This window comes from Enhydra lutris, unplaced genomic scaffold (assembly GCF_002288905.1).
Source record: "Enhydra lutris kenyoni isolate GAN:26980312 unplaced genomic scaffold, ASM228890v2 scaffoldscaffold19, whole genome shotgun sequence".
Classification (NCBI taxonomy): Eukaryota; Metazoa; Chordata; class Mammalia; order Carnivora; family Mustelidae; genus Enhydra; species Enhydra lutris.
In genome coordinates this window covers 1,167,095-1,185,990 of record NW_019154103.1, presented here as the reverse complement: position 1 = coordinate 1,185,990, position 18,896 = coordinate 1,167,095, and the positions used below count along the sequence as shown (strand labels likewise).

General features: G+C 44.2%; 1 long non-coding RNA gene across 2 annotated transcripts in view; it reads right to left on the bottom strand.

Annotated features, from left to right (window-relative positions):
* Positions 1 to 18,896, bottom strand: part of LOC111148311 — a 371,316-nt gene that overhangs the window by 120,149 nt on the left and 232,271 nt on the right. For both annotated transcript variants that reach the window (XR_002640686.1, XR_002640687.1), the window contains exon 3: positions 17,391 to 17,531. This is a non-coding gene — a long non-coding RNA (uncharacterized LOC111148311). The remainder of the gene's footprint in view (positions 1 to 17,390; positions 17,532 to 18,896) is intronic.

Here is an 18,896-nt window from a genome sequence, read left to right as displayed (position 1 = left end):
ATAATAGTACTAGAACTGTAGGAGCTGCCTGTAGAGCGGTTGAAAAGATTAAAATATACTTTATGAAATCTTTAGAGTCATGCCTTGGAAACTGCCATCACTACTATTGTTAAATACTAGTTATTTCCAGTCAGTTGGAAAATATTTTATAATACCGAAGTTTGACTTTCTCTAATCAAACTCGTAGTACAAGAACAGAAAAGCTTCAGAATGTGGCTAATTCTAAAGCTGGCAATTTAAAATAATTAGATTGCAGGTTTTAGGTCTCCTAGAGCATCTACTCTATCCCTCTCTTCCTACGTGGGGAACAGAAAAGTTAGAGAAAAATAAAGTGAATTGTCTAAGCTTTTAGACCTTATTACCAACACTGACGGTTCTAGAACTCACTTTAATTCATTACTTCTTCATCTATGCAGTGGTTTTCAATGTAGCATTCTAGTGTCCACTTACAGATTTGTCTTATTGCCAGGAATGCAGCTGAATCAGAGTTGACGATGGACCACCACTCCAATCTCATTTTTTCTTTGTTCTGAATGGCTTTTTCCTGAACCCTTTTTGATGGTTCCTGCATGCAGTAGAATGGGAAGACTTTGTTTCCATTAAGTTCTGAATATACTCAAAAGAATTCTTGAACTTACCCCAGTTACTCTACACTTTCTTCCCTGTCTTCCTTGTGTTGAGGTGAGTCAAAGCCATGGAAATCAAGTATTACTCAGCTTAAAAACAGGGACTCATTTAAAGTATCTAAATTGCAATTTGGACAGCAAAAGGTTAATAGTGTATAGAAAAAAATTCCAGCAGTCCACAAATCTAAGCATAATTATGTATGAACATGAGGCTTTTATTGCTGTCAAAATTAATCACTTTTCAACTTCCAGCTGTTAAAACCCTTCTGGCAGCTCTCCAAGCAATTCCCCTACAGTTACTTTTCCTTCAATTAAATTCTGGTGCAGTTCACAGGCTCCTGTTACATAAGCAGCAATTTAAAAATGGACTTCTTGGGGTTTTCCTTTTTTTTCTTTGCTTGGAACTAGAAAATGACAGAAAGTGAAGCTTGCTTCTCTCACTCTTTCAGTTCAACTTGCACTTAAGCTTCAAGCCTCCCAAACAAGCAATATGGGATTAAAGTATTAGTGTTTATTATAAAGCACTTTGTGTGTGCAGTGATTTGTAATAATTTTTATTAGCCATTTCTCTCAACTGTCTTCTGAGGTAAGTGAACATGTTGGCGTTCTGCAATCCCACCCACTTGTCCTTCCCCACCTCAGAAACTTGGCAGGAAATGTGGTTAGGAGATCTTCAGTGGTAGGGTCAGTTCCTGTGTTAGGCTACTGCTGGTATCTGGAATGGTACTTACACTTGCCCCTCCTGGCAGTGTATAGATTTGTTGTGGTGGGACTAATCCTGGAAAGAGAAGCCATCTGAAGTGTCTGAAGCTGCCCGGCTTTCTGGAGGCTTCTGTGGCACACTGTACCCCCTGATTCCGGAAGCAGCTACAGTGACATTCAGATATGGTCCCATTAAGCTAGATTTTGGTTTATGAATGGAAAGGAGTGCACATCTTTGCATTTGCATGGCACAGAACTGAGGGCTTGCACACATGGACCTTGTATTGGAATTGTGCTCTTTCCACTTTTCCTTACTGGAATTCCCAAAGAATGGTCCTTTTATCCTTTTGAAGAGCCCTCCAGGGATGAATGAGGACTGAAGCTTTGCTCTGCAGGGATTGGAGATTCTGATCACTCTCACCTTCCCTGTGACACCAAGGCACGTGCCCTTCAACATTTGAGTTCATTTAGTTAGTTCCATTTCCCTGGCTTGCCTCTCTCAATTCCCTCCAATGGTGCCTGCTGCCTTTGAGTCTGGGGAGGAGAGCGCCTTCCTTGGTCTCTCTGGTGGATCTTCATGCCTCCTTCCCTACTCATGCTGTATCATGTTATGTGTTAATACTGTAATGAGCAGGTATCTCCAGTTTGCAGCCTCTAACTTCTGCTCTTATCCCCTACTATCATGCAAAATTCACATTTCCAGATGCTGATTGCTTCCTGAGCTTTTCTACCTGATAGTAGCAGCTGGCACAAGATTGGAGACCGTGCAGGGTGTACAGAGAGGTCTATTGAGGCAGAGATAAGTGTATGGAGGTCTTGGATACCAAAGAAAAATAAGAACGCAGCAAACACCTTGCAGTGCTTATCCGTTTAATCATGAATATATAGTTCTGTGCTACTCTGTATTATGTGGTTGGAGAAACGGTGTGCAGAGGAAATCTTCATTCTGTTATCATCCATACTTTCAAGTGGCTTGTCATTACAAACTTGCATTTTGACAGCTTGAGCCAGTCATGGGTTAGGACATTGAGCAAGATTCCTTATCCAAATAGAAGCCTTGCTGGCTGGTGGCCTGAGGAGTCATCTGTGTAACCTTACTGTAGCACTATTACCCTGAGGCTACCCTTGTTGAGGATAGCTGCTGGTCAAATCCTATCCATGCTCAAGGAAATGGCTCCAGGCCCCGGGCACCTTGGCAGGAAACTAGAGAAGGGACATATTCATTGAGAAGTAATCAGAGTCTTTGCATTGCAGTGAAAAATCTGTCAATCCCTTCCTCATTCCTTCATAAGTTAATTACCTGGTTAGTTTGCTGTACTATGACTAAGTTGATTTACTCCAGTCAGGGTAATTTTGACCAATCTTCCTGAGCTTGGCTTGAAGGGCTAGAGTGGACCTAATCAGGATTAAGACCAGCTCTGACTTGACACCCAGAGGTTAAGACTCTTCCATTGGGAAGCTGCCAAGGTGTCCTAGAGACAAGACAGAAGTCATGTTGAGAGAGCCAAGGCCAGGAAGCACTGCTCATGAAGTTTTGCCCTTCTCTTTAGGATTAATGTACCTGCTCTTTGTAGGGCATTTCCTAAAAACTTCCACATGCATAGTTTTTGTTAATTGACTTATAGAACATATGCATGTGTATCATTTCCAATGTAAATACTTTGTATTTAATTTTTAGTTTGGTATTCCATGGGTTATTTGGCCAGACTTGGTGTCCCCTAGATCTTTAGATTCCATGACTCTGTCTCTAAACATCTCACCAAATTCTACCCAGTGGTAATTAAAAACAAATACATATGCAATCAACAAGTTGGGGAGAAAAAGTTCTGTTTGGAGTTAGAGTTGTTTGCATTTGGCAAAATACAGTTACACTAATTTATATTGCTCTTATTCCATCTGCTTTCTGGTTTAAAATGTCCTGGATTGCTTCAGACTTTGTATATGCAATTTTTTCCATTTACAAAATTTTCCTGCCTAATCCATTTTATTTTCCTGAGAGCTTTTAAGAAATGATATTGGTTAGCTTCAAATTTGCAGAGTTCTGTTTTATGTGATTGGATTCCTGATCTTTTAAATGGGTGACAAAGCCTAAAGTGTCACCAAGGGAAACTTTTAGAGCTAAAATGTTTGTGCCAGGCACTCAGTGCCAAGTTATGCCAACCAAATTGATGGCTTGGAGCAGCTGGTCTTTGTAGAGGCAGAACTCATGCATTCAAGTTCTTCTAATGCCTACAACTTTGTATCCCCACTCTGGTTGTGCTTAAATGTGTGCTGCCTATGGACCTTTGTGGAACTGCTCCCCCCCCTGCCCCCACACACATACACCCATCGAGGCATGAATGTTTATAAGGTTTTTCCTTACTACCCAATTCTGGAAAAGGATGAGAAATGAGTAAAAATGTTGTAGATCACAGGAAGACAGACAGTACTTCATTAAAAAGTTGTGTTTGATGTCTTGATACTGCTTCACAATGCAAGTGACAGAAATGTCAGATTCTGGGCTTGGGGAGGGGGTGGTGGTGAGAGGATGGTAGCTGCCTACCATAAATGGACAAAAGTGCCTAGAATTTGGCACTTTTGTCCATTTATTGCCAGCAGTTATGCTTACCCACTTCTGTTTGCAACACTGGGGACGGAAGGTAGGGATGGGAACCCCAGAGTCAAGGGACTCATCAGTTCCAGCCTTACTGCCCGAGTTTCAGGTAATAAGGTAAATAGGGTTGTTTTTAAGACAAGTTGGCAAACTCTTTTCATGGTAGTAGGCATTGTTTAAAAGAAACAATTTGAAGTTGTTTTGTCTAGAAACATGAGAAAGGATTTTGTTTTGCCTCTTGGAGCACAGGACACCATTATTTACTTTTTATCCTATAAAACTGCCTTAAATGAATGACTTCCATCTGAATTCTACTGTCTTTGGCTACATAATTTTCATAGGGGTTATCTCATTCAATACTTGACTACTCCTTTATGCCAGACTTAACTGGAATGCAAAGGAAGGTGTGACTAGTTTATTGATGTGGGCATGTCAATTAAGAGAAAAGTAATCAGAGTCATAAGGCCAGTTGGTGGCAAAGTGTGTGGTAGAGCCAAAATCCCCAGACTCCCACTATAGTGCACTTTCTATTTCCCGTTAGTGTTGTTCATAAAGACAACTCCAACTGTGATCAATGTAGGAGGTACACAGAGCTTTCCTAGGGAGACACTCATGTGTAGCTCATTCCTCAGTTCATCAGAACAGCCTCTGTTTGCAACAGCATGTCGTGACAGGCTATTCTCACCTTGTCTTTTGGGGTTTCTGGGTTATCCACAGCCTTTGCTAAAAAGGAGCCTATCCATGAGCTATTTCTGGAGCTTTATACTAGTCTGCCAGCGGCACTCAGGTTCTGGAGCTATCTGGCTACTTGGAGGTGTAAGAAGCGGTTCTCCCAGGAACCTTGTGCACCCGCCCTGACGCTCGGCTCTAGAAGCGGCTGCTCCCCAACTCAGCTCTTGCGGGGGAGTTAGGGATTGACATTGCTCCTCCACTGATCGTTTGGCTTTATTCAGCAACTTTTGGTATCACTTTCTTACTTCTGACAAATTTGAAAGCTTCAGAGAGGAGGCTGGTTTAACTGGTCAAGGGTGACTATGGAAGAGCTCAGTTTTGCTCATGGGTAAAAACAGGGCGGCTTCTCTGCTTCTGCCTGGTGAGGAGATTGCGTCTGGCTTGACGCTCCAACTACTCAGACGATGTGCTGGCTTCTTAAAGGTGCAAAGATAGATACCATCATTAGTTTTTAGGCCACTTGTACATTTTATTCTTCCCTGCTTTCCAATTGCCAGAGCTTAGTAAGAACATCCAAAGACATATACTCTTTCCTTGCAATTAGAGCTGGTTAATTGACATACACACCTTTCTGGAAAGAGCTCGTCTCAGTTTTTAGAAAGGTGACCTGGTTCTCTGCTCAGGTAGAGGATCACCTTTGTTCCTTCTGTGTATTTCCCAAGCTCCAGGCAGAACTGGCAGACAGGTAGGACTTGTCTTCAGCTCTGTTTGATCTCCACTTCAGAGCCTTCTCCATGCTCTAGATTCTCCTCCTCCCCATCATGGGCACAGGACCTCCCACCTGCTCACTAGAATTGCTGTGTAGTCCCAGCTTAGTCTGCCTCGGATAGCATCTTTGGGTTATTACTGGACTTACTCCCCCTTGCAAAATTCACCTGACTCCGTCTCTTGGAAACCCTTCCCTTTCTGTTAATGACAAACAATAACCTCCCTTAAAAAAAAGAGCCATTATCATTATTACTATCATCACAACCCCATCACTATTCCTCCCTAACATGAATCGAGCACTTAGTCTTTGCCAAGCCCTGGAGACACAAAAGAAGATTAAAAGGACTTCTGCCCTGGGAGAATTTATGGTCTGATGGTAGAAATGTAAACGTTATTGATAACTCAGATTCCTGTCTTACTTCTAGAATACAACACTTCTGCATTCCCATGGGGGAAATTATAGAATATGATTATTTAATCCAATGGTACTTTTGGTAGGCCCACAGGATATAAAGAAGAGGCAGGAACCCTTAAAATCACACGACATCAATGGGGGTCTACGAAAGCCTGCCTTCTGCCTCTTCTCTCTTGCACCTCTCTAGCTGAAGACCTGTAGTCTTGAGAGACCATAAACCACATGGAATTAGCCTGTGAGCAGACTGGTCGGTTGCCTGGGAGATTCCATGGGTGCTGCTGGGGCTCATTTTCAGTTAACTTTTTTGAGCCCAGAGCACAGTGGAAGTGATGTACAGGACTGTCAGACCAGAGCTCCTGCCAAAGAGAGGCAGGATACAACAAGACACCAAAGAGCAAGTTTTCCTGTGTCTGTAACATTTCCAGCTGGAAAACAAATCAGAACCACACATTCCAGCTATGTGCTTAGGAAAAGTAGTAATCATCTAAGTATGCTAACCGCGGCTCAAAATAATTCTGGGGTTGCCAGTGCCGTGTGCCTTGTAGGCTTCCAATTAACTCTGCTTATTTCTTTTTTTTCTGCCAGGGCCAATTATTGGGGAAATTTAGCCTTTCTACCTCCCATCACCACCCCCAGCCCTTCAGAGAAAGGTTGTTACACACCAGGATGTCTGACCATTACATTAAGTCATTAAAATGGAGACACTAGAAGAGTTTAGCTCTTGAAACATGGATTAAAGACTTGAAGTTTATGAATGTAGAATTTCAGTTAGCGCTTAAGAGTTAGAAAAAACCCAAGAGCAGGGTGACCCTGCATGAAACTAGGATGCCCATTGTCTAAGAGCAATTATTAGGATTGCCTCTTTTCTCTCAAACGTGCTCAGTTTGGACCATAAGTGGTTATTTTGCCCGAAATGTTATCCAGTCCAGCTTTCAGTTTGGTTCAAGTTTGATGTAGAAATTACTTTTTTGCTGTTTGCTTTTTCCAGGCAAGTGGTCTTCTGTTTGCTGTTCACATTGCTATTGTTGGAGGACTCACTACTTTGCACAGAATCTCCGATTTCCAAGGAATTCTTTGTTCTACTTGAAAATCTTCCTTCTCCTAGCCTGCACTGTTTGACTGTCGTTCAACAATACAGAGCAAGTTTCTTTCACAATTTTTCATGTTGGGTGTATTTTTTATTTTTTAATATTTTTTGGGGGGGGGTTGTATTTTTAAAAATATGCTTACTTTTTTCAACGTTTGAAATTCCAAAGAGCCTGGCCTGATTTTGTACTGATGCATCTTAAAGACAAAAGCAAGAATTTTGTTAGGTTCTATCACAGAACCCCTGGATAGAAACCACACATTTATTGGGGGCTGGTGGGTGAAAGAAAATTCAGGAGCTATTAATAAAGCAACAATGCCAGCATCCTGTAGTGACAATTTCCTTATAATTTTTATTACTTTCTACAGGTGAATTTATTATTATATGCAGGAGAATGGCTGATATTATTTCCAGGAAACAAGCACAGCATGAAGAACCAAGGCTTTCTTTAAAGGCTATTCTAAGCTAGTGTCAGAAGTAGGATTCACATACTTTGTTTAAATAATTTAATTCTTTTATGATTGTAAAAATACAGGATGATTATTGCAAATTTAGAAAACTCAAAAAAATAAATACCTACTTGTAATCTTACCTTTAGAAAGTATAACTGTTTTTGGTGTATATCCTCTCACTGGTTTTTCTGTGAGTATATGCTTGAAAAATAATTTGATAAAAGGAGGATCTTATGAATAGTTTGCTCTACTGTCTTTATAGATCTAGGAAAATCATTTTCCTACATCTTTACATAGGCTTAAAGTCAAGTAATATTTGCAAAATATGCATTTTGCATTTTTCGAAAAGGATTCTTCAGTTGTTAGTTTGTTTTGACTACGCCATGAAAGCTGTAGGATGCAACTACAAGTTGTCTACCTCACTGATTTCCTTACAATAGACTCCTGTAAATAGAAATTCTGCTTAAAGGAGTCTACTAGGGCTGCCATAAGATACCTTGGATTGGGGGCTTCAACAACAGAGTTGTATTTTCTCACACTTCTGGAGGCAGGAAATCCCAGATCAAAGTGCTGATTGAATCAGTTTCTGGTGGGAGTGCTCTTTTTGGCTTGTAGATGGTGGTGTTTGAGGTGACCTCACATGACATCTTTCTTCTTCTTATATTGGATTAGGGCCCCACCCTTCTACCTTCATTAAACCTTTGTTACCTCTTCCAAATACAGGTCTCCAAATACAGCCACACTTGGGTGGTGATGGGGGATGGGGGAGGGTGGTTAGGGCTTCAACATGTGCACCTTGGTGGGGGACACACAATTGAGTTCATACCAAGAGTATAAACCCTTTTCATCTTTTTGATCTATAAATATCAGCTGTAAAGTTGAACCAATATAGAATGCTGCCAGCAAGGTGGGGAGAGCTTTTGGCCCATTTTTATCAATGCAGTGCTGGATCATTAAGGAAAGAATAGCAGCTTGGCGAGGATGCAGAGAAAGGGGAACCCTCCTACACTGTTGGTGGGAATGCAAGCTGGTGCAACCACTCTGGAAAACAGCATGGAGGTTCCTCAAAATGTTGAAAATAGAACTACCCTATGGCCCAGCAATTGCACTACTGGGTATTTACCCTAAAGATACAAATGTAGTGATCCGAAGGGGCACGTGCACCCAAATGTTTATAGCCGCAATGTCTACAATAGCCAAACTATGGAAAGAACCTAGATGTCCATCAACAGATGAATGGATAAAGAAGAGGTGGTATCTATATACAATGGAATGCTATGCAGCCATCAAAAGAAATGAAATCTTGCCATTTGTGATGATGTGGATGGAACTAGAGGGTATCATGCTTAGTGAAATAAGTCAATCGGAGAAAGACAACTATCATATGATCTCCCTGATATGAGGAAGTGGAGATGCAACATGGGGAGTTAAGGGAGTAGGAGAAGAATAAATGAAACAAGATGGGATTGGGAGGGAGACAAACCATAAGTGACTCCTAATCTCACAAAACAAACTGAGGGTTGCTGGGGGGAGGAGGGTTGGGAGAGGGGGGGTGGGGTTATGGACATTGGGGAGGGTATGTGCTATGGTGAGTGCTGTGAAATGTGTAAACCTGGCGATTTACAGACCTGTACCCCTGGGGATAAAAATACATTATATGTTTATAAAAAATTTAAAAAAAAGAAAGAAAGAAAGAATAGCAACTAATGTATGATTAGAAAAGATTTTGCTTTAATTTGGGTTGGATTCTTAATAAGGTGGAGATTTTTTTGCATGTTTATATGCTATTTGTAGTTCTTTCATGGATTCACTCTTCAGATTTTCGGTCATTTATTTACTTAACTTTGCTTATCAATTCGTAGGAAAGATTTATAGCGGGAGAATAAGTGACAACTGACTGTCCTAAGCATTTACTAGGTCCCAGTATTGAGGCCAGGTGCAGGACAGGCGGAATCTCCTTTACAACTCCTAAAAACTCTGTGTTATGGTTTTCAAACCCCACTGTAGAGACAACAACCCCAAGACACGGAGAAACGGAGCAGATTGTCTATAGGAGAGGTCTGCATTCACAGCCTTCATGTTATACCTGCACTTCCAGCTTCCATGTGGCTGTGTTGGGTGGGAGGGGAGAGGAGGGGAGAGGAGGGGACTCTTATTTGTGCATGAAATTTATCTTCCTACTCTGCACATCCCCCTTTTTTGTCTTGACATTCCTCCCCCCCCCTTTTTTTTGGCCTCAAAGTATGAACACATTTTTTTTTTTTTTTTTGCCTCCCCCTTCCGTCCCTACATTTCCTGTTTTCTGGGAGAGCTTTCCAAATTCATTATACACATTACTGATTTGTGTCTAGTTCACCATCTTTGGTGATGACTTCGGGTGTCCTGTTTGAATCACACCCTCCAGCTCTCCTAGCTCCCTGCTTCTGCGTCTTTGGCGTCTCTATGTCCCTTCCAGTTGCCTTTTCATCTCCTCATGCAGTTGAGCTGTTGGGCTTTCTGCTCCTGTTTCTAGGAGGCCGGGCATTCTCAGATCCTATTGGAGATGTAAAGAATTTCATAATTTCTTTTGTTGTTAGTGAGTCATTGTCAAAGTCATGTTCCTCTTCTGCATCTTTAGTGTACTGTTCTCCTTCCCTTGAGCTTTGGCTCTTTTTTCCTAGACCCCCTGTTGAGGTTATACTTTACTAGTCCTTAGATTAGGCAAGTTCCTTCTGGATTTAGGGATTTGCCAACCAATTTTGTGGCTCTGCTGTACAGAAATGGGATCTTCTCACTGTGCTGTTTGGTTTCTCTGACACCCTGAAACTAAAGGGCTTTGTGAAATGTACAGCTTCAGCCTGCAGTGCTGTCCCATGAGCCAGAAAGAAGACTGGGTGAAATCGAACTTGCAAGTCAGAGCTCCATCCCCAGAAGGCAAAGCAGGACAGACCTGTCAACTCCCTGCTCATGGTTTCCAGTCCACAATGGGATCAAAATTTGGGCGGGACTGAATTAGGGAAAGAGAACGGCAATGGGGAAGAGATGATTGGTTTTTCACTTGCACACCTTAGAAAAAGCCACTCACACAGGAGGGAGACAGTCACCCACTTGTCCTTTTGGCATGCGCCTGGGCCCGTGAGAAAGGGCAGACGGGGGAAAAGGACCGGGGCCCACCTCACTTGCTTGGCTGTGTGTGAACTTCACCACTTGAGGGGGGACAACCAGTCTGGCCACCCCTCGTTCTCATCTACCCTCAGCCACACTGGAGTCTGGGAGATTCTTTCCACATTCACCAATTCATTTTTCATTTTGGGGCTCTTTTTCAGTTTGATCCTTTAACAGTCCTAGGTCTGTTTAGTGGGAAGCTAGGAGAGGTCAAGGCAGGAACTGCTAGCCAGAGATGTTCTTAACCTGGAAATTCTTCACATTGCAATTTTTTTTGCTCTATTGCCTCCTGGACACTGCAGCTACCTGAGTGTGTTGGCGGCACTCCACAGCACAACTGTTCCAGATACCTCCTTCCCCCACCTAGCAACTGCCATTTTTCTTGCCCGTGTGGTCATTGTACCACTCCCACCATGCATGGTTTGGATCTTCACTATTTGCCATAGTGTTCTGTGGTTCTTGGACTCCCAGCCACCAGGCTCTCCCCTTTCCCAGCCTTCAAATTACTGTTAAGCACACTTTAGTTGAGGTCAGACTGGGAACTTCTTGGCTTCCCAAAGCTGCAAAGTGGCTCCTCTTTGTAATGGTCATGAATTCCACATGTAGCTTGACATTCTAGGTCCTCCATGACCTGTGCTCAATCTGACTGACCCCAACACCTTTAGTCCTGTGCCTTTTGCGCTTATTAAGCTGGATGGCTCACCATCTCTAAATGCGTTCTGTATTCTTCTGCTCTGACCTCCTATATCATTGCTTCTTGGTTTTCCCACTTTTTTTTAGCCGCAATTTTATACATCTTCTAGACCTCTTCTGGACCCTCATTAAAATGCAATCTTTTCTCTATCTGAGCCCACACATCTGGATCATCAAATTACTATAATCCTGCATTGTGTTGGAGTTTATGTGTGCATATATGTATTACCTGCTTTTTTAGATTATAGGTTACCCTAGTTAAGCCTTAGTTTCCTGATCCATAAAGTGAGGAGATTAGTGCTTAACTCATACATCTGAGGCATTGTGAAACGAGATAATGCATCAGAGTTTTAAGCACAGACCTCGACGCACTATGAGTGCTCACTGAATATTGGAATGAACATATGGTTCTTCTGATTTCCTACCTTTCCATATTATTTCAAACAAAGACATTTTCTTATCCTAAACTTTGCTAAGTTTGCAAGGCTCTCAGTACCAGTTGCATTTTACATTTTTCTTGAGCACTGCCAGAAAGTTTAGGGGCAAGGAGGGAATGATCAAATGTAACGACCATTAGTGAAAACCACAGGCACTGAACAGCTGGATAATGTGAACAGACAAGTTCAGCTGAATCTCCAGAAACGCATCAATCACAGGACGGCGGCAGTTTTTTGGGAAAGTTAAGAGATGTTTGAAAAGAAGCCCGAGTGCAGAATAAAATGATTCTCAGAATTGGTTTTCAAAACTTACGTGTAAACAAAACTCTCCGTTTTCTTGAGATCTTGAGCAAATTGGAGAGTTCCGTGTGGGTTTGTTTTTTTTTTTTTTTTTTTTGAGCAGCTTAATAATAGAAACTGCCTCAGGAAGGGGGTCTGTCATTGCTTTTCCAGGCAATACTGTTCTCCCTAAGGGACTGTGCCACAGGCTTCCAGAGTGAATATTGCAAAAGCCACTAATAATGATCCTTCTCAGGTAACATTTTCTGGTATAAAATATCTTGGATTAATATAATCTAAATACAGTGAAGTGTAATGTGGTCAACAGGATAGTGTTCTGACATAGAATGCTATCCTTTTTACTGCTGTCCTGGTTTCTGCAGTGTCAAAGGTCCACAAGGAATCAGGATGATAAATCCTTAGCTAGTGCAACGTAGAAACCACCAGGGTTCCATACAGGCTGTGTAGTCTATGGTTTTTCTCAGGAGAAAGCATGGGCCACTGTGAAGCCTAAGATAAGGTGAAGAATACTGTATGGGGAGTCAAGATTCAGTCCTAATACTGCAGGAAGGGGGAAGCCAACAGGACCTGGACCCAACATTTAACCACTGTGGACTTTTTTAATTAAGGGGGGGGGGGGGTGTCTCCTGGATGGTGCAGTTGATTAAACACCCAACTCTTGGTTTTGGCTCAGGTCATGATCCTAGGGTCGTGAGATGGAGCCTCACAGGCTCCATGCTCAGCAGAGTCTGCTTAAGACTCTTTCCGTCTCCCTCTGCCCTCCCCTTGCTCAAATAAATCTTTAAAAAATTCAAAGGAGTTGAACAGTAGAGTCCTTAAGGGTTCTTCCAAACATGGTCTTTTCAATTTTAAGATTTCTTCTGGCTGGAGAGTCCTGTCTTAACGACTAGGAATCTGGAATCAGCAGGCTTGGTTTTGAATCCTGACTAAGCCCTTTTGCAGCTAAGATCTTAGACTGTTATTTATTTACTCTGTGCCTCACTTTTCATATCTGCAATATGGGACTAGTAATAATCTCTTTTATCAGTTTGGATATGCAGCTGGTATGGATACAGGGGTTAAGACTTCTTAGGGCCCCTGGCTTTTTCTGACAACTTCACCATCCTTAATTTTCCCTTCATATTTATTGCCCCTGCAAGACAGTGGAGGTCTGTCCAGACAACATTTTCATTCATAAAAGGAAGCAGGGGTGGGGACTAGGGGTGCAAGTGGGGGGTGGTGGTAGGATTTAGGGGAAAAAATGGTATTCACTGAGGAAAATTCCATGTTTCAGGACTGCTCTGAAAAAACTCCCAAAAGTTCCCAAATGATTTCTCCTTACATTTCATTGGACAGAACAGGGCCCCAAAGCTCATCTGTGAGGGAAATTGGAAAAGTCTTCTTTAGCTTCTGTGGTAGTGGTTAAAGGAGAAGGGATTGGGAGTGCTATGGAGTCAGCCGGCAAGCAGGCGTGACACTGCCTCACCGTGATGGCAGAAGCTCACATGAGGATAGTTGTGAGTTGTAGCAGAGTGCTTAACACAGAACCTGACCCAGAGCCCACACCTGGTAACTGTTAGCTGTGACTCTAAGAACCTATTTTTCTTTCCTTTGCACCTGATTCAGCCTCACCACAGTGATTTTCAACCATATATAGTATGTGAATCCTGAATCATTGGTACTGGTACCAAGAAGTTATTGGACTTCTTTCCCTTATTGTTATGCATTACTTTTCTGTGTATGCTTTGCACATGCTAGCTTTACTGTCTTGTGCAGGTTCACAGCATACTTTTAGGAAAAATATTTTGAGTAGCAGAGTAGGCAGAGATTATCCTGGACAAGGGATTCTTGCCTACCCAGAGCCCCCTTCTGACAAAGGTACAGGAATTCACACTTAAATAAGCTGTTAGGCTTTGCACAAAGCCCTCTTCTACCCTGGCTTCAGCAGTATGGACCAGTTGTTGGTGTAGGACCCAAAGGCAGCCAGCAAGAGGCCGCAGGGAGAATTCTGCACAGTACGAAACCTCCATACAGGGTAGTCATTAACTGACTTCATCAGCCCCTCCATCTTAGAGGGACTCCTTGAATGCAAGATTCTAGAGTTGTACAGAAACCAAAGGGCACAGAGAAGGGACAAGTAAGCAGAAGCCCCAAGGAACAGAAGCCGTGAGTAGATGCAAAGCATGAAGTTCATGGCTGAGGTCACCACAGAAGCTATAGGAGGAGAACAGGGTTTGGTGGAGTGCCTGTGATGGGAACAGCAGCCCGTCCTGTGAGGACAAGACAACCAGATCCCTGGAGCCACCCTGTATCCTGAGCTTGTCCCGATTGTACCCTGGCTGAGTACCACCTTCCTTGCTCCATGTCCCTCTATTGACCCCCATTCTGGGGTACCTTATGGAAGTCTCAATCCTGGTAACTGCAGAGCCTGGCTCACAAAGGAATTCATGGAATTTAGGCATCAAAGTGCTATTTTACTCCTAACAGAGTAAGAGGGAGGGAGACCCAGGCATAGGCCTCCACATCATCTCCCACACCAGTTGCTTCTTAATGACCAGTCTCAGTGGGGAAAAAAATCTCTCCGAGGACGCTGGACTCTCTTTTGTGCAGTCCCAGTGACTCATCAGCCCGGCCACTGGACCCAGAGCCCATTTATAGACTGGGAGTCTTGTTGGAAGGGAATTCAAGAGACCCACTTTGCCTCCCGACACTGGCTCTTCATAGCAAGTCCTCCCTTGGCTGTTGCTTATGTAATTCAATTATTTGATTGACTTGCTATTGTGTGATTCTGGAAGAGGTGAAGAAACGACAGGTTTTTGGCTGTACCCTCTGGCCTGTTCTGTTCTGTCTTGTTGGCTTTAAGGATTTCACGAAGCTTTGTGTTGCTGCCAACTATTTCCCCGGGTGTTTTTCACAAGCCGCATCCTACTTCCCAGGCGCCTATGTTTGAGGGATCCATAGGAAGTGGGACTGGGACTGACCCCTGCAGTGGTGGGCCCACAAGTGGGGAGTGAGGGCCACAGAAGGTTCCCGAGAAATCCCTTCGGGGGACCCCCCCCAGGTTGTAGAACTTAGCGTACACACTGGGACTCCTTTCTGTTTCCCCAGGAGAAATGATGGTATTTGTTTGGGATGATCTCGTTCTGTCTGGCGGCTCTGACACACATTAACGCAGTTTTAGGAACTAGCTTCTCTGACATTTTGGCTCAGCAAGTTTCCGAGTATGGAATTGTTAAGCCACATTTCAACTCCGTTTCCAGGCATGTGTCTTCTTTATTTATTAACTTGAAGACTCTGCTGTTTCTTATAGAGCTCCTTCCATGTTATTGTTGACACGTTTCCTTCCCCCTTTCTGGTCAGCTTGAACCCAACTCGAATAAAACCCCCTAAGTTGTAAACAAGTTATGAAATGTTCTCCTCCATGGGACTGAATGGCCTACAAATGGGTCCCAGGCAGAGTGGGGGTGCAGAGAAGGGGGGAAGCTCTGCAGGCTGCTTTGTTCCCCATTCTCACTGACTAAGCTTTGTAGTGTGTGGGTGGGTGAGACACAAGCTGAGGGGGCTGCTGTGTGCCTGACATCTGGAGTTAAGATCTCAGCACATTTTCCCCTAGAACAAGATTATCTGGGAAGGCCAGAAAGCCAGCTTTACCTTCCTAGAGCTCAACTTCCCAAGTTTGATTCGTGATTTTAGACTGATGGCACACTGGAATCATCTGACACATTGGAATCACCTGGGAGTGCTAAGTCCTGCCAGGGGAGCCCTTCCTCAGAGTTGGATTCAGTGCTCCAAGCAGGAGCCCAGGCCTGGGTGCTTTTAGCAAGTTTCCCTGGAAATTCTAACGCAGACAGTGCGGAGGGCCCTAGGGTTCTGGTGACACGAGGCCTCTAGGGGCACAGTTAAAGGCAGAGCTCACTTTCAGGGTGGTGCAGATCAGCCCTGTTTTGGGGGGTTGCATTAGGAACTCAGTCAACATGTGATTCCATGTTTTGGACAGAGATTTTTAGTTTTAATTTGCACAAAGAAGGCTTTTACAGGACTCATTCATTTATCATTTGGGGATTTCTCCCTTCCTCACCTGTTTCTCTTACACTTTTTTTTTAAGATTTCACTTATTTGACAGAAAAAGAGCAGGAACAAAGCAGGAGGAGTGGGAGAGGGAGAAGCAGGCTTCCCAGGGACCAGGGACCCCCATACAGGGCTCAATCCCAGGACTCTGGGACCATGACCTGAACTAAAAGCAGATGCTTAAGGACTAAGCCACCCAAGGAAGCGTTCCGTCACCCATTTCTTTTTAATTCCTCTCCTCCGAAGCCTTTCTCTTGTTTTTCTCTTCCTCGTGTCCTAGCCCTTTCTTTTCTCATCCCTTGATCTTCCTCCTTTCCCTCCTCTACTCAGTCTTTACTCTGAGGGCAGGCTCTACACTTTCTCTCTGCTTATGTTCTTTGGCCCTTTCCTTCGCTGCTCTTCCAGGCCTGATTCTCTGGTTTTGGACCTCTAACTGCTCCTTCCACCCTAGCACACTCTGACCACGCCTACCGTCAGCCCTACAGTCAGCCGCTTGGCTCCCGTTTAAATACCTCCCAAGGATCTTTGCGCGAAATGAGCGTCAGCTGGGGCAAGGGCTCCAGCTGCTTTCCATGAACCACCACTTGGCCCCAGCTGACACCCGGGGGCTCTTCTAGGCACGGTGGGCAGCAGTGGGGGTGGTTTGTCAGGAGGAAATAAAGATTGGCAAGGATAGACATATTAAACTCTCACTCTTTCTCTCCCCACAGCTATTATGAGGAGTAAAGACAAATGTCTGTAAAAGTTTTAAAACCCTGGATCACGGTGGCCTGCAAGGAAGCCCCCCTCCTGCACCCCCCATCTCTGCCAGCACAGCTGCCCAGTTTAATCTTGATTGTCGCTGCCCTCTGGGTTTTCTCAAATGATTAACCAGTTCCATCCTTTTTTTCCTCAGCCTCTCCAGCACCACTGGCACTCCGGCATTTGGGAATAAACCCCTTTATACCACAATCAGGCCAGATTTTCAGAGCTGGCCCAGCATCCCCTTTTCTTGTGTGGGAAAGATGAGGGTAAGGAAAAAAGCCCAGACTCCAGAAGCATTGAGTTGGAACCTTCCAAAGTTTTCCTTCCACACAGGCAGAAACGGCATTGTCCTTGGGAGTTTACCCTAAGCATGGCCCATTAGAGCCTTATGGGAGGGGAACAATGGACCTGCCTAGGCTCTGCTCCCTCATCTATATACAGTGGCTGCTGTCTTTGGGGCTTGGCCTGTCCTGGTGGACTTGTTTGCCATCTTCCCCCCAGGAAGCAGAACGGGAGTGGACACAGGTGGAGGAGGCACTCTACCTAGCTGTGGGGGAGGCCCTGCCATGGGCCAGACTGCTCACAATTAGGGCAGTTGGAGAATGACCATGCCTGTGGGACCAGTCACCAGGGCCCAGACCTGAGATCACCCCATTCTCATTTGACATTGGTAGGGTGCTGCAAAGAGGCTGAGATAGCGGGCGTCCTACCTGTGAGGGAGGCGTCAGCTTGGTGTCCATGGCAACCGTGTCACTGCAGGGATGCCCAGGAGGATGAGGAGTCAATGAGCTCTTGGACTCTGAGTGGGATGGCCGAAAGGGGAAGGGCTGAAAGTCCACAGTCTCTGTAGGCTGGGGAAGAGAATATAGAAGCAGTGTGAGGACAGCTGTCACAAGAATTACTATGACATGTTACACATGTGTACTATTACACATGTAATAGTAATACAAGAATTACTATTCCATGTCTTCTTCCACTCATTTTCACATAGACCTTATTTGAACCTGAGGATAAGCCTGTGCAGCAAGCCCAGCAGATTCTTTTATCTCAATATCTTGGGAACTCGGAAGGTGAAGGGATGCCCAGAGTTCATACTTTTAGTGAATTACACAGTTAAGTCCTTTCTTGGCCATGTCCTGGAGTAACCTGCTTAAAGATCATGGTATTGAGCCATCTAGAGGTTAGCCTGGCTGCTTTGGTGAGATCCACACTGGGTGTCAGAAACAGAGTGACGGATATGGGTAAAACAAATAGTTCCATGCTGGCCCAGGGTAAGAGAGCCAAGGCCAGCACAAGGCTGATGTGCTCAGTAAGGAACAGCCAAAAGGGCTTTCCCCCCGGGAAGGAGGAATGACATCAGTGTCCATTCAGAGGCCTCTGACAGAGCTCGACTCCGTTTAGACTGGAATGGATGTTGCAGGCATGAGGGGAGTGGCAGCGGGCTCCCTCAGGGGTGTTTGCCAGGTGTAGGTTAGGACGACATTGTGTCTGTTGTGGTCAGTGTGGCAATCATCAGGAACATGGCTGAGCTGGGAGGGTCCAGTAGGAGTAGGAGCAGTGGTAGTAGTAGGCCCTCAGTAGGATTACAGATTTCTCCTTCTGTATGAATCCCACAAGATTCTTGTCATTATGTGGTCTTTTAGTTAAGGCAAAGCCATGGTTCTAAGAGATAAAGACCACCACACTCCTACCTAAAGCCTTATCTCATACCACTAATAACTCAGAACTTATACTTTCCAAATGACACTATTGGATCTACCAACTTCCACTGAAGTAGGCAAGCAGATATTCTTCACAGCCCCCATTTCCAGATGAAGCCTCAAAAATTCACTGACATCTAAAATGTTTATAATAATAAGTAGCCAGATCACAACTGAAATCCAGGTGCTCCAGTTCCTGACAAGTTCTATTTTCTCTGTGCCCTCCTGTGTGCTGAGGTACTAGGCTAACGTCCTTAACTCCCTCTTGACCAGAGACCAGAGCGGGGTTGAGTCTATGGATCCCAGTGTGCCAGGTGATCCCAGCTGTGGGAAGAAGAGGCCAGGGAGGCTGGGTTCTGGACGGAAGTGATGGCACTAAGAGGAAGTGAGGACACTCCGTGGTGGGGACGGTAGTTCTAAGGAGTGTTGCGATGTGAGGGCAATGATCTCCCAACTGGAGGCCTCGGCATACCAACAGTTGCTCTCAGTTGAAGGAAACAGCACATTTCTCTCCCA